Source organism: Pinus tabuliformis, chromosome J, assembly GCF_031772625.1.
Source record: "Pinus tabuliformis cultivar Carrire ecotype Pingquan chromosome J, CPIR1, whole genome shotgun sequence".
Taxonomy (NCBI): Eukaryota; Viridiplantae; Streptophyta; class Pinopsida; order Pinales; family Pinaceae; genus Pinus; species Pinus tabuliformis.
Window position 1 is genome coordinate 1,233,407,053 of NC_142295.1, and position 13,184 is coordinate 1,233,420,236.

Sequence of the window (13,184 nt, forward strand, 5' to 3'; positions counted from 1 at the left end):
TCAGTTGAAACTAGACACTCAACAGCTGAAACTAGACACTTAGAAGCTGAAACTATCTTGAAACTGACGAAAACAAAAAATGACTCAAGACTTACTTAACTGAAACAAGTACTTACAAAGCTTTTTAATAGCAGCAGTCCATCGAGATTTGAGGGCTTCAAATCATGATGACAACCACCTGCCTACTGATGAAATATGTACAATCATGTGAAGTGGGCCTTCCAATGTAACCAATCCAGCAGATGGCTACATACTAAAATTCTTCTCTCACTTTGCCTGAGCAAGTAGAATGATGTACATGTAGGCAACTCACAATAACAACTGAAACCAAGGCTTATGCTAACAAACCAGGCAACATTCATCTTTTCTAAAGATTGCAAAAGAATGTCGAAGGGATCTTGAAAATCCTGAAGCACTAGCTTGTCTTGAGATCTAGCAGCAAAAATACAAGTACTCCCTTCATTATGATCTAAAAAAATAGTTGGTTGTTGTTTGATAGGAAGGCATAAAGAAGTATAAGCTTCTGCTATCTGAGTGTTGGTTGTAAATTCCTTGACCATGAGAAATTCTGACTTGAATTCTGGCATACTGTGTCTCTCAGGCTCACACTCCTCAATTTCATAGTCTAAGCCATTCCTAAATAGAAAACATTCTTCAAGATTATCAAACATGACAGCCCTATCATCTTCATGAAGGAAAACAATATCTGTTCGTTGATCTATAAATCTAATTTCAAGACTATCATCATTTTCAAAAGTGGAAGAAGTTTCACCAACACCTTCTTGACCATGTGCACACTGCAGACCTGCATTAGCTTGGGCTGTAACATGACCTTTCAGGAGTTGATCTATCTCATCTTCAGACAGAGGAGAAAGTACTTTTTGTTCCCTTTTGCTAAAACAGTAATTGTCTTCTTTCCCTCCTAAAGATTCACAAGGTTGTTGAATATCTTCATTAATTTCAAGCAAAGGAGTATATAAATTTTCCTCAGACTACTGATTTATTTCATGTGATTCTTGTTGACTATCAAGATGTAAAATTCCTTCATCTTCAAGAAAAGAAGAAGCTACAATACACTGAATATGATCTTGTGTAACGAAGTGATTGGCTCTTTGAGACTGTTGTTGAAGGGAAAAATCAAAGAAGGCTACAATGATTTCTTCATCATCACGATCTGAATCTAGATCTGGAATAGCAAACTTGACTTTATCACAATCTGAAATTGGAACTTGATTTTCCTGACTACTGTCTTCTGCTATGACTAGATTTGAAATAAGACCTTGTCTTCCATCATTTTCAATTGAACTAACATCTTGAACTTGCTGCAAATTTTCCTGAGCATCTTGACAAGTATCCTCTAAGCTCTCTTTATTCTGCTGAAATGGATTTTCATACATGGATTCCATGATCTCATTATCCATGAAGTCATCATCTTCATAAACTTTCTCAAGTTTTTCAACAAAACTATAAACGTGTTTGCAACAGTTCTGAACTAAATTTAATGATGGATAAGATTCTTTATACCTTTCAAAGAACATGGCATGAAAATCCTTCAAACAGTAAATACTAGCATGCGGTAAACTTTCATACCAAGATCGGGCTTCACCTTCCAGAGTGGCCATGAATATCTTCATCAAGCAGACTTCAGGAAAATCAACCTTCAACTTGTGAATATGCATGTGAAATCTAACCCGATGTAAATCAGCATCATTCCTATCATCATCTTTAAACATAGGCAAATTCCTTTGCCAATCTACCTTAGGAATTTTATTTGGGAACCTAGAATGTGATATCGACTCATAGGAGCATACCTTCGATCTAGATATCCATTTAGATAACAATGAATTCACCAAGAAATTCTTCAGGCTACTGACTCTTGAAGAGTAGAGTTGCCATAAAAGTTATGAACCTTGGGATTCTTCGACACTGGAGTCGCCAGGTGAATGATTTTAGGCTTTCGGTGTCTGATCTTTGTCCACCTTCAACAATCAGATATAAACTTGATACATTTTACTGAGGAACATAAAACTACGTTCCCCAGTATGGTCACCAATATGTTAGAGCCTAGATTGACCTCAGGCTGAAGGAAGGCAGGTCTAGGTAACATCAAACCACGCTTAACTTGGTAGCTAGCCCTGCTAGATCAGGAGAGGGATCTCTCCTTGTCAATCTCAATTAGAATATTGGCAACTAGGGCTTGAGATGATTGAAATGAATGCTACTTTTAGGCTAAGTATAGTAGATTAAGGTTTCTGGTTTGATTTTAGGTTTTGGTTGTTAGATCAATTGGAGAAGGTAGATTAGATCCGGGAAATCAACTCAGGGATATAGTAATGTCCTGTGAGGCAGGGTAGACAAGAGCTTATGTACTAGCAAAGGATTAATATGGTAGTTTAGACAGCTGAGGAGTTGAGGAGGGCATAAATAAACTATGAATCCTCTTTAAACAGTTGAAAACATTGAAAACTAACTACAATCCCAAGACAAAGCACTGTAACTTAGTGTATTTTGTCTATTCACCTTGATTCATTTAGTTTAGAAGAGATAGAGAGATGTGGATACATATAAATCATCAGAAAAAATCATTACAAAGAATAAACAATACATAAACTCACTGTCACAAGAATCCCACAAAAATAGTTGTAAAACCTGGTTTTATTCCTTGCCAAACTGCTGATACAAAATGTTCAATGAGTCCCACACTTCTGCCAAAGTCCAACCTTTACAAATGAATAAAAAAGTACATGACATAGGCAAGGAAAATACTAAGCTAGCTATTAGGGTTGAATCCATGAGAAGAGGGGTGTTTTCAACCATATCTAAACTAAGAACATGAGTATAGGCAGTGGAACAGCTTGCCTCTAAAACCAAGGAAACCAATTTATTACAGCTCAAAACCACTTGGAACTTGATGTATCTACATTATAAAGTGGTTTCCAACCATATTTACATAAAATCCATCATTTACCATGCTTGCATTTTACCAAGAAATGAGGAAAAAGTGATCTCCCAAGAAAACTAGGAAAAATCTGGAAAATCAGGAAAAATTGGCAAAATCCATTTAATACATAGCACCAAAATTTTAATGTGCAACAATTTTTCTAGGCCAATTTTGGAAGCTTTCTCAGAGTCCAAATCAGGTGCACGATAGATCGTTTGAAAGCTTGTCAAGTATAATTCCTGGAACAACTTGAATTTCTGAATTTGGATTCCATTTGTCCCTCCAAAATTTGATTCTCCCAAGACTGCTTCCTGTGTGGCAAAAAAGTGGCAGAGAGGGAACTTTTTGGGGTTTTTTTGCTCTCTTGGAGACCTAGAACTTGTCCAAAACTCCTCGCCATTTTTGAGCTTTCATATTTTCCATGATGATTCCAAAAATGCAATCCATTTTGCAAATGGAGGTCCCCATCAAAAGCCCTATTGGGTTTTCCTGTGTTGCAAAATTTAATGCTCAGTGCCGCTTTCAAACCCGGTTTTGGAGGCCTTCATGGTGTCAAAATTGGGTGCTAGATAGCTCATTGGAAATATCATTGATTCTACTTTCCAAAACAACTTGAATGTTTCAATTTGGGGTTCACTTTCTCTGTCAAAAGTCAAATCGCCCAAGACTGGTCAAAATGTGAAAAATGAGGCTGCCTAAATGCAGAGTGCTGTTGCAGTCAATTTTTGAAGGTCTTCATCAACGCCAAATTGAGCTCATGATAGCTCATTGGAAATATATTTGTGTGTATTTATCATTTCACTCATCAAGAAAGTCATTTGGCCAACCAAGCTAGGAGAAATCTTGATTTTCCTAAGGTCACTCCAGAGGTGCAGCAACTCTCCTGAGGCAACTATATTTTTGACATTTCTCTAAAACCATGACACTTGTGTAAAAAGTGAAAGAGGTTTTTCTTCATCAGCATATTATGGACAAAAAGCCTCTCAATTTTTCCAAATTCATTTTTTCTTGCTCAGAAAAATCATTTGAGTAAAACCTATCTCGATGTGTGGAATAGGGGATTTGTCGAAATGAAGTGAAATGAAGGGGATAAGGGGCTTCTAAATTATTGAGAAAGTTTTGGGAAGTAGGGAGGGATGTTAGGAAGAAGGGGAAAGTGGAATTTTGAATGTTGAGTGAGGGGAAGGGGTTCAAATGGGAAAAACACAGGCTTAACCTAGAAAATTGTCAAATTGTAGCAAGAAACTAGGCTTTGTGGGAAAATGAGGAATTTAAGGGATATCAGTGATGGGAAGTGTTTAATAAGGTACATTAAGGATAGGGGAAGGTGTGTGAATATCAAGATACAAGTTTTGTTGATGATTTGACCATCTAAGAGAAATTACCTTCAAAACCCTAGGAGAGGGAAATGAGCCTTACCAAAGTACAACTGAAGCACGAACAAGGTGTAAAATGACCCATTGGAACCTGAAATGATGATGACAACTCTTTGAATGATGGTACACTCAGTTGAATGGTGACATGGATCGATACTTGGAAAACTTTGGAAGGAGTGAAAACAAACCCTAGACCTAATACCTAGTGACCAAATTTTACTTGGAAACTCAATGAAATGAAAAAATTTGACTTTGACACTCTGAGACCACTTTGTAAGAGCATATTTGATCACTGGTGGAAAGTTTCAAAGACTGACACTAACATAAGATACTAGGCATAGTTGGATAAAATGATGATAGTCCAAATGGAAAATTAGAAGTGACTTTAAATCTTATATTCTAGGATAAGTTAGTCTTGACCATAGCTCAGTGGTTAAATCTTATCTTCATTATTCTTAATTAATTGATGTCTTGTATAGTTGCAAGAAAGAGTATAAAGATGGTTAAATGTTATTTTCATTCTTATTAATTAACTGATGTCTTGTCTAGTTGCAATAAAGAGGAAAATGAATTAAATTGATGTAAGGTGTCTTGGTACTTCAAAGAATACATTTCAAGAGAATTGTCTTTGATTTTTGTTGGTTAGATTTGATGGAATGGGGCATTTCTAAGATAAATTTAGATGATCAAAAAAAAGGAAAAAGACTTTGTACTGTCATTTGGCTTATACCTATTTCTTCCTGTAGAGAAGAAAGTATAAATCTATATTCAAATGAGGACTCCACTAAGCTACAATTTGGAGAGAGAATTCCATCTTACCTACACATGAGCCCATGGATGTAACAATTGATGAAATGATGTTGAATTTTAATGTAATATAAGATGAATTATATTCAAAACAAATGGAACATCCAACACCATGGTTAAAAGTGATTTCTCTATATGGAATAATACTTTAGAATTATGAATTTTTTTTTGAATCAACCACCGTGTTTCATGAAATTCCTCAAGAACCATTGCATAAACAACATCCCAAGAAAAATTTTGTTATAATTTATTTTTTTACCAAAACACAATAATGTAATGAGGACAAAGCCCTCACAACATTGCTAACTCATGCCACATCCAAACTTTAAAGGATGAGAGAAAAGCCACAAATGATTTTGGGTGTGTACCATATACGAATATAGTGCTTTTTAGAATAACATAGTTAGTTTCTCTATACATTTTTAGTTTTAAATAGTGCATATGATATCTTGGGAAAATTATATAAATTTGGGTCACAACATTGTTCGATCACAATTGCAACCTAAACAAGTTTCAAAATGCAGTAAATTGCCCGACTTTCACAAACAGTTATGCTTAAATTACATCATCCCATAACTGTAATATCACAAGAAAAATTGACACATATGTATCTAACTTGGGGCAAGAGGAAATAAAGAAATTGGATTAGCCAAGACTAAAAAAATTGGAACAATATAGTACTAATAAATGTTATTTTAGTGAACAATATAGTACCAATACCAACATCATTCACAACTCACCTTTTAGTCACCATCCACATGTGTCTCGTGACATAGGGATTCACCATCATCTTCACCATCCATGTTATAGTGGGGTTCTCGAGCATCTATATTCTCTTACTCTACTTCACACGTAGAGGCTTCAACTTCTCACTTCACAATATTTTTTGTCTTCTTCATCCATATGCATGTTTGCATGATGGATTTCACTTTTATAGTATTTATTACCATCATCCACATTTAAGTGGGATTCTCCAAGTTTTTTTTTCCTCCTAGAGTATTTCTCATTTACTCTCAGACCTATAGTTGAATTTCTATTGATTCTTCAATAGACTGTAATATAATTTGTTGTTTTATGTCACTTTCCCTTATACCAAATTGTACTTCGAGGGTCTTCCAAGCTTCCTAGGAAGATGTAGTTTTTTCTACCTTGCACAAGGAATTTTTATCCAATGCATGTTTTATAAGATCCAATACTAAGGCATCACATACTTCATTATATGGGTTATCAGACCAATACTCAATCAACTCTTTACATCGATGAAAAGTTTTCATTTTGACAATTCTCAAAAGCCATATGAAACTGGACAAAGTGGCACCAAAAAGAAAATCACGAGAGAACATTGAGGAGGACCAAAAAAGTAAGAAAGTTATGATACAAACAAGAAATATCCTTGAGGTTGAGGAAAAACAAAATCGTCTTAGTGCTGATGAGAAAACATGTTAGAATTCTTTAGAGAATGGGTTTAGGAAGATGCCAAATATATTCCATCTAAGCAATTGGTTCACTTATGAGATTTATTTGGGAAATGGAGTGAAATACTGGTGAAAGGGGAATCAGAGAAATAGATTATCCTCCATAGTAAGGAGGGTGGATCTTAGAGTCTCACCCAAGAAGAAACCCTAGTGGGTGACAAAGGGGGAAAAAAGGGAGAAAATCAAAGAAAGAGGCACTCAAAGAAGTCGATTATTTCTTACTAAATTCAGGGAAAATGAGTTAGTTGACGAAATATTTTCCCCGTGTTATCCCCCTCTCTCAATGAATACTATATCGTGGAATATACGGATCTTGAACAATGCCGACAAGCTCCGTTACTTGAAGGCAAGGATAAATATTGAAAAACCAGAGATAATGATGATGCACGAAACAAAAATAATTGGCACCAAGTTGGAAAGCATTGCTCATAAGTGTTGGAATGGTTGTGAAACAATGGTTGTAGATGCGAGAGGCTCTACAGGTGGGATTGGGTTGTTATGGAACCCTAGTCAAGTGATCTTCTCATAATGGATAGTTACACCAGACAACATTACAAGGCGATTACATTTCCTTGGTCAAAGGAATGGATCAATTTTATGGTTGTGTATGGCCCCTCGACGTCTGGCTAAAAGGAGAAGTTTCTTGAAAGCTTGAAGAAAACTACAATTCCTCCTTTCCCATACCACCATTTGGTCAACATTTCTTATACATTAACCCTCCTCCATAAATACCTTCCCATGAACCCCCTCCCTCATATACTCCTTACCCAAAATACTCCCTCCCCCACATACTCCCTCTCCCATATAACAACTACCCAAAATAATACCTCTATCTTATATATATCAGAGTGAAATTTTTACATAATTATTTTATATATTGGCAGCAGAGTACAATTTTAAATGCATTCATTGATATCTATTGTTGGATTAGTTCTCTCTAGAAAAGAGAATATAAAACACACTCTCCTTTTCAATGAGTTGTGGAAAGGAGTTTGTGTAGGAGAAGGAGATAATGAACCTACAAAGCCCGCCTAAGATAAGGATATTACCATTTGGGAAAACAAGAACAACAAGGCCTATGCCTTGATTGAAACATCTGTAAATGAAGAGGTGAGTCGCCATATTTCACCATTTTCAAATGATTTTGAAGCCTTTCAGAAGTTGAAGGAACTCTATGACTCACACTTTGAACTTGAAGGTCTCCAATTGATGATTAAATTATTCAATCTTGAATTAAAAAATGATCATTCTCTTGCTTTAGCATCATAAGTAAGATCTATTATGCATGATATCAAAACAACTGGTGTTCAAATATAAATTCTTCTTATATCTTATGTCAAGGCACTATATCCCACTTATTCAAATTATCTTGTGTCATTGCAAGCAAATGGAAACCTCAAGGAGATTACCTTTGACTCCCTTGAGAAGAAGTTTGCTAGAGAGAAGGCTTTTGGGAAGAACACAACTCCTCAATATTCTAAAGAAGATGTGTGTCTTGCACATAAAGAGAAGAATCATGCACAAGATTCTTTTAGAAGAAGAGGTGGCTGAAGAGGAAGAGGAAGAAGAAATTTTAGAGGCAGGGGGGGCAGACAGTTTCAAGGAGAAAATTTTGATCTTCATTGCAATAGAGATGGACATGATGCATCCACTTGTAAGTTTTATTGGGAAAAAATTGAGCAGGAAATAAATGAAGCCAAAGGTAAAACCAATTACAAAGGGAAAGGTAAAGCACTAGAATCCACTCACTATGCTATGTCACATTATAATATTGGAGTAACTGAAGACTTGTTTAATTCTTCAATTGCTTCTTGGAAAAATGATTGGTTGGTTGATTTGGGGGAAAATTGCCACATGAATTTTAGAAGATATTTTTTGGAAGAATTTACTGACAATGTTAATGGAGTAGTATACTTTGCAGACAAGTCAAAACTTAATCCATAAGGGCTTGGCACCATCAGGATTAAATTTCCTGGTCTTCCAGACTTTCTTCTCATGATGTCCTATACCTCTCGGAGTTGAGGAGAAACTTGATTTCATTTGTCCACATCCACTAGTAAGGACAATCCATTCATATGTTTGAAGTCAAGGTTGAGGTCAGAAAAGAATTTGATTGCTTATTTGTCATGATAGTGATAGAAGAGAAAGACTTCTGAAGCTGCAATGTACCTGTGCTCATGTACAAAACTTCTCATATAGTTCTCATTATGATGAAGGTAAATTTCCATCAAGTTTTTTATGGCATGATATATTTGGAAAATTTAATTATGACAACCTTCGTATGTTGAAGAAAAGTGGTGTTACTGATTTCCCTACAATTCCTAGGAAGCTTAAGCAATGTGATGTTTGTATTCTAGGAAAGCATAACAAACACACTTTTCATGATTCTCATTCCAAAGAACATAGAAAAATTGAACTTATCCATTCATATTTATGTGGCCCAATGCCTGTTCCTTCTGCATATGGAAATAAATATATGATGACACTTATTGATGGCTACACCAGAATGTGTTGGTTTTATTGATTGAAGAACAAATCTGATGCTTTTCAAACATTCAAGAAATTTCATGCATGGATTGAAAATGATGCACAATATCATATTAGCTATATTCGCACTGATAATGGAGAAGAATATACTTCAAGTGAATTTGAAAACTATCTTCACCAGCATGGGATCAAACATCAAACAACTATGCCTTATAATCCCCAACATAATGGAGTAGCTGAAAGAATGAATAGGAAAATCTTAAATATGGTATGTTCCATGATGTTTTTCAAGAATGTAAAATTGATGTTTTAGGCCGATGAATTTCTCTGTGTTGTGCATATAAAGAATAGTTGTCCATTTAATACTATTAGAAACAAGACTCCTTATGAAATGTGGTATGGCCAGATTCCTTTGGTAAAACATCTCAGGGTCTTTGGTTCCACCTGCTTTGCCTTGATACCCAAGGAACAAAGAAACAAACTTGGTGCAAGGAGTCATAAGTGTATCTTCTTGGGGTATTCAAATACCTCCAAATCATACCATATCTATGATGAAGTTAAAAGAATTTTATTGTATGTATTGATGTGATATTTATTGAATCATCCAAGGTTGAAAATGTTGTTGAGAGCGAACTTGATCTCTTGGACAGATTCAGACATGTAAATTCATTTCAAGGATTTGATAATCAGATTCCACAACTTGAAGGGAGGATTCCTATATTGGATCAATCTGTGGAATATTCTTCTAAAGCACTCTCTCCCCTACTTGAAGCTCCAACCACTAATGAAAATTTGAGTGATGTGATTGACAGAATTGGGAGACTCAATCTTGATTTAGTCCCAACTCAGTCAACTGAGCAACTCGGGACATCTCAAAAATGTCCTCCAAAATGGATGACAAAGAAACTTGAAAGTTTTCATCCTGATGAGGTTGGAAAAACGGGAAAAATAAATTCACCAGGAAAAATGGAGGTGATGTAGACGATTTTGATCAATGGATGTTTCTTATGATTGTGAACTAAATTTGTCTATAGATTTTGAACCAACTTCCTTCAAAGAAGCCACTTATCATGATGAATGGAAAGAAGTGATGCAAAAAGCATATGATGCCTTGATAAAGAATGGCACTTGGAAGTTGGTTGATCCTCCATTAGGAAGCAACCCAATTGGCAACAAGTGGGTCTACAAGAATAAGTATAAAGTTGATGGCTCAATTGAAAAGCACAAAGCCAGGCTTGTGGTAAAAGGTTTTTCACAGAAGGAAGGGGTCTATCATGAGGATAATTCTCCCCCAACAGCAAAATGGGCTACCATATATACACTCTTTGCCTTTGAAGCTCAGAACGGTTGGAAAGTCCATAAAATGGATCTAAAAACTACTTTTTTGATTGGATATATAAAAGAGAATGTTTTATGTCCCAGCCAGATGGATTTGTTGTGAAGAGCCAAGAACACAAAGTATGCAAGCTTGTGAAATCCTTGTATGTACTCAAGCAAGCACAGTGAGCCTACTATGAAGAGTTAACTGAGCATCTTCTAAAGCTCAACTTCAAAAATTATGATCTTAGTGATGCAACTATGTTTGTCAAGAAAGTTGGAAAAACAATTGTATATCTTATGGTGTATGTAGATGATATTTTGATGATAGGGAACAATGAGAGCTACATTTCATCCATAAAGAAGGATTTGAGGAAATGTTTTAAAATAACCGACCTGGGCTATGTTCACTACTATCTTGGTATTGAAGTAACTCAACATTTGAAGTTTATACTCCTCTCTCAGAAGAAGTACATTGGAGATATGTTGGATAGGTTTGGCATGGATAAGTGCAATCCTTTGACTACTCCAATGGAACATAATTTGAATCTCACATCCATTGAAGGAAAATAATTTGGGGATGCAACAAAGTATAGACATATTGTAGGAAGTCTCAACTACTTGACTACTACTAGACCAAAAATTTCATTTTCTTTTGGAATCCTCTCCAAGTTTATGCAAAAGCCTTTTGAGGGACATTGGTCTACTGCAAAAAGAGTTCTAAAGTACTTGAAGGGAACTCAAGACTTTGGACTCAAGTATACACATGTGGGCGACTTCAGCTTGATTGGATACTCTGATTCAGACTTCGATGGAGAGAAAGGAACTGGGGTATCTACTTCAGGTTATGCTATGAGTGTTAGTAGAAATTTTGAATAATATGACACATATTCAACAGAGATTATCTTGATCATACAATTTAAGCGGAACATGTATAATACATAATCTCCTCTACGTTGATCATCAATTTACAGAAGCAGAAACATTCACAGGCACACATAGAAGCATCAATCAAACTCATAAACACAGTATGTATCCCGGGGAAAGCATCTCGCTAAAAACCCCACACTATCTGTATATTATATTGATTGAGTCATGTAACATTACACAGCATAATACTTCTCACAAGTATCTCCACCTCTGTTACACACAATACAGCTCAGATCTGATCTCCAAATCTCTTCCACTGCTTGCCTGCCTCCACTGGTCAATACCTGCTCAAGAACTGATGAGAATAGCTTCCCAAACTCGATTTTACACTGCAAAATAGTCACCCACACTATGTTGGACGTGAGAAACAACTATAATATCATGAAGATACGTGAGCAAACTCATTGGCATACTCAATCCTTTGATTGTGCAAATCATCATGCACAGCTATAGTCACAACTGATAGCAATCTGATCCTCTCACACCTGTCCCTGCTGAACTGAACATGCACTGACATGCAACTGAGTTAACTGATGTATTCTATAGTTGCATTATGAGTTAATAACTTGTGAATTAATTAATAACTAATTCACCCAACTCATCTTTAGTCTATTGATCAGTTAGACTAAATACAACCAGTTTAACAAAGCTAAACTGAACACAACTCCATCAACTGTACCTCCAGTCCACTAAACTCAACTCACTTGAGTTCTAACTGAAGTCATGCATGCAACAACTCAACTGACTCATAAGAAAAACGAATTTCCTTCTGACAGCTGCATGTGCCACTTCCGTAGCTCAAACTGAAGTGCTCCAAGAGAATAAGATTAAGTTTATAGTCCAAATATTATTGTGAGATAATAATATTTGACTTTTCTATTTTTGACTTTGATCACTCACACTGTGATCACTCACACTGTAATCACTCACACTGTGATCACTCACACTTTCATCAAAAATAGAAGTCCATCTATTTTTCCCAACTTGATCAATCATCCATAGACATGATCCATATGTCTAAAAATAGACATAGTCTAAAAATAGACTTGCGCCAAAAATAGCCTGCGGGCCCACTTAGTGAAGGCGACTCTTTTCACTAAGCTCCATCATCTTGTTGCACTCTCAACAAGCATTTCTTGTTGCACACTTTTCAACACTCCCTCTCAACAAGAAAGGCTTCCTCTCAAACCCGATCCTGTAACTCTGGAATGTTCTCCATGCAACACATTTGGCCAGTCCACTTGCTCTGTCATCAAAGTCTCTGACTGCTATTGCCTCTGTCAACTGAAACTCTGCATCTCTGTGCTCTTCAGTATCTGACTGCTCTAGCCTCTGTCACTTTGATCTCTGACTGCATCCATGCTGCTGCTGGTTCTATCTCCCAGCATCGCATCTGCACTGCACCTCCCAACTGACCTCCCTGTTGGGATAGAAACATCCTCTGATGCTGAAGCTCTACCTGCTGCTGACAAGTGCTCCCTCTCTGACATCTGCGCTACTGCAACATCTCCATGCATCTCGCACCATTGCACACCTCTCTGTGCCACCTAACACTGTGCAAAACACTTGTGCCTCTCGCATTGCTACAGCCTGCTAGCTATGCGCTGTCCTGGGATTCCCTGCACTGTCGCTCTCTCTGCCGCTCCATCCGCATCTGTCTCTACCCAATCAGTCAGTTCCTGCTACTACACATCGGGGCTCCCGTAGCAAGGTCTCATCCAAGAGGTTGGGTACCTCAAGGATCCTGCCCCTCCTCCTTGGGACAATCAATCCACATCACCCCACCTCCTACCTGGAGGTATGGATGCATGCGATCCCTCAGCCCACCTGGCTCGAAGTTTCCCGCTACTG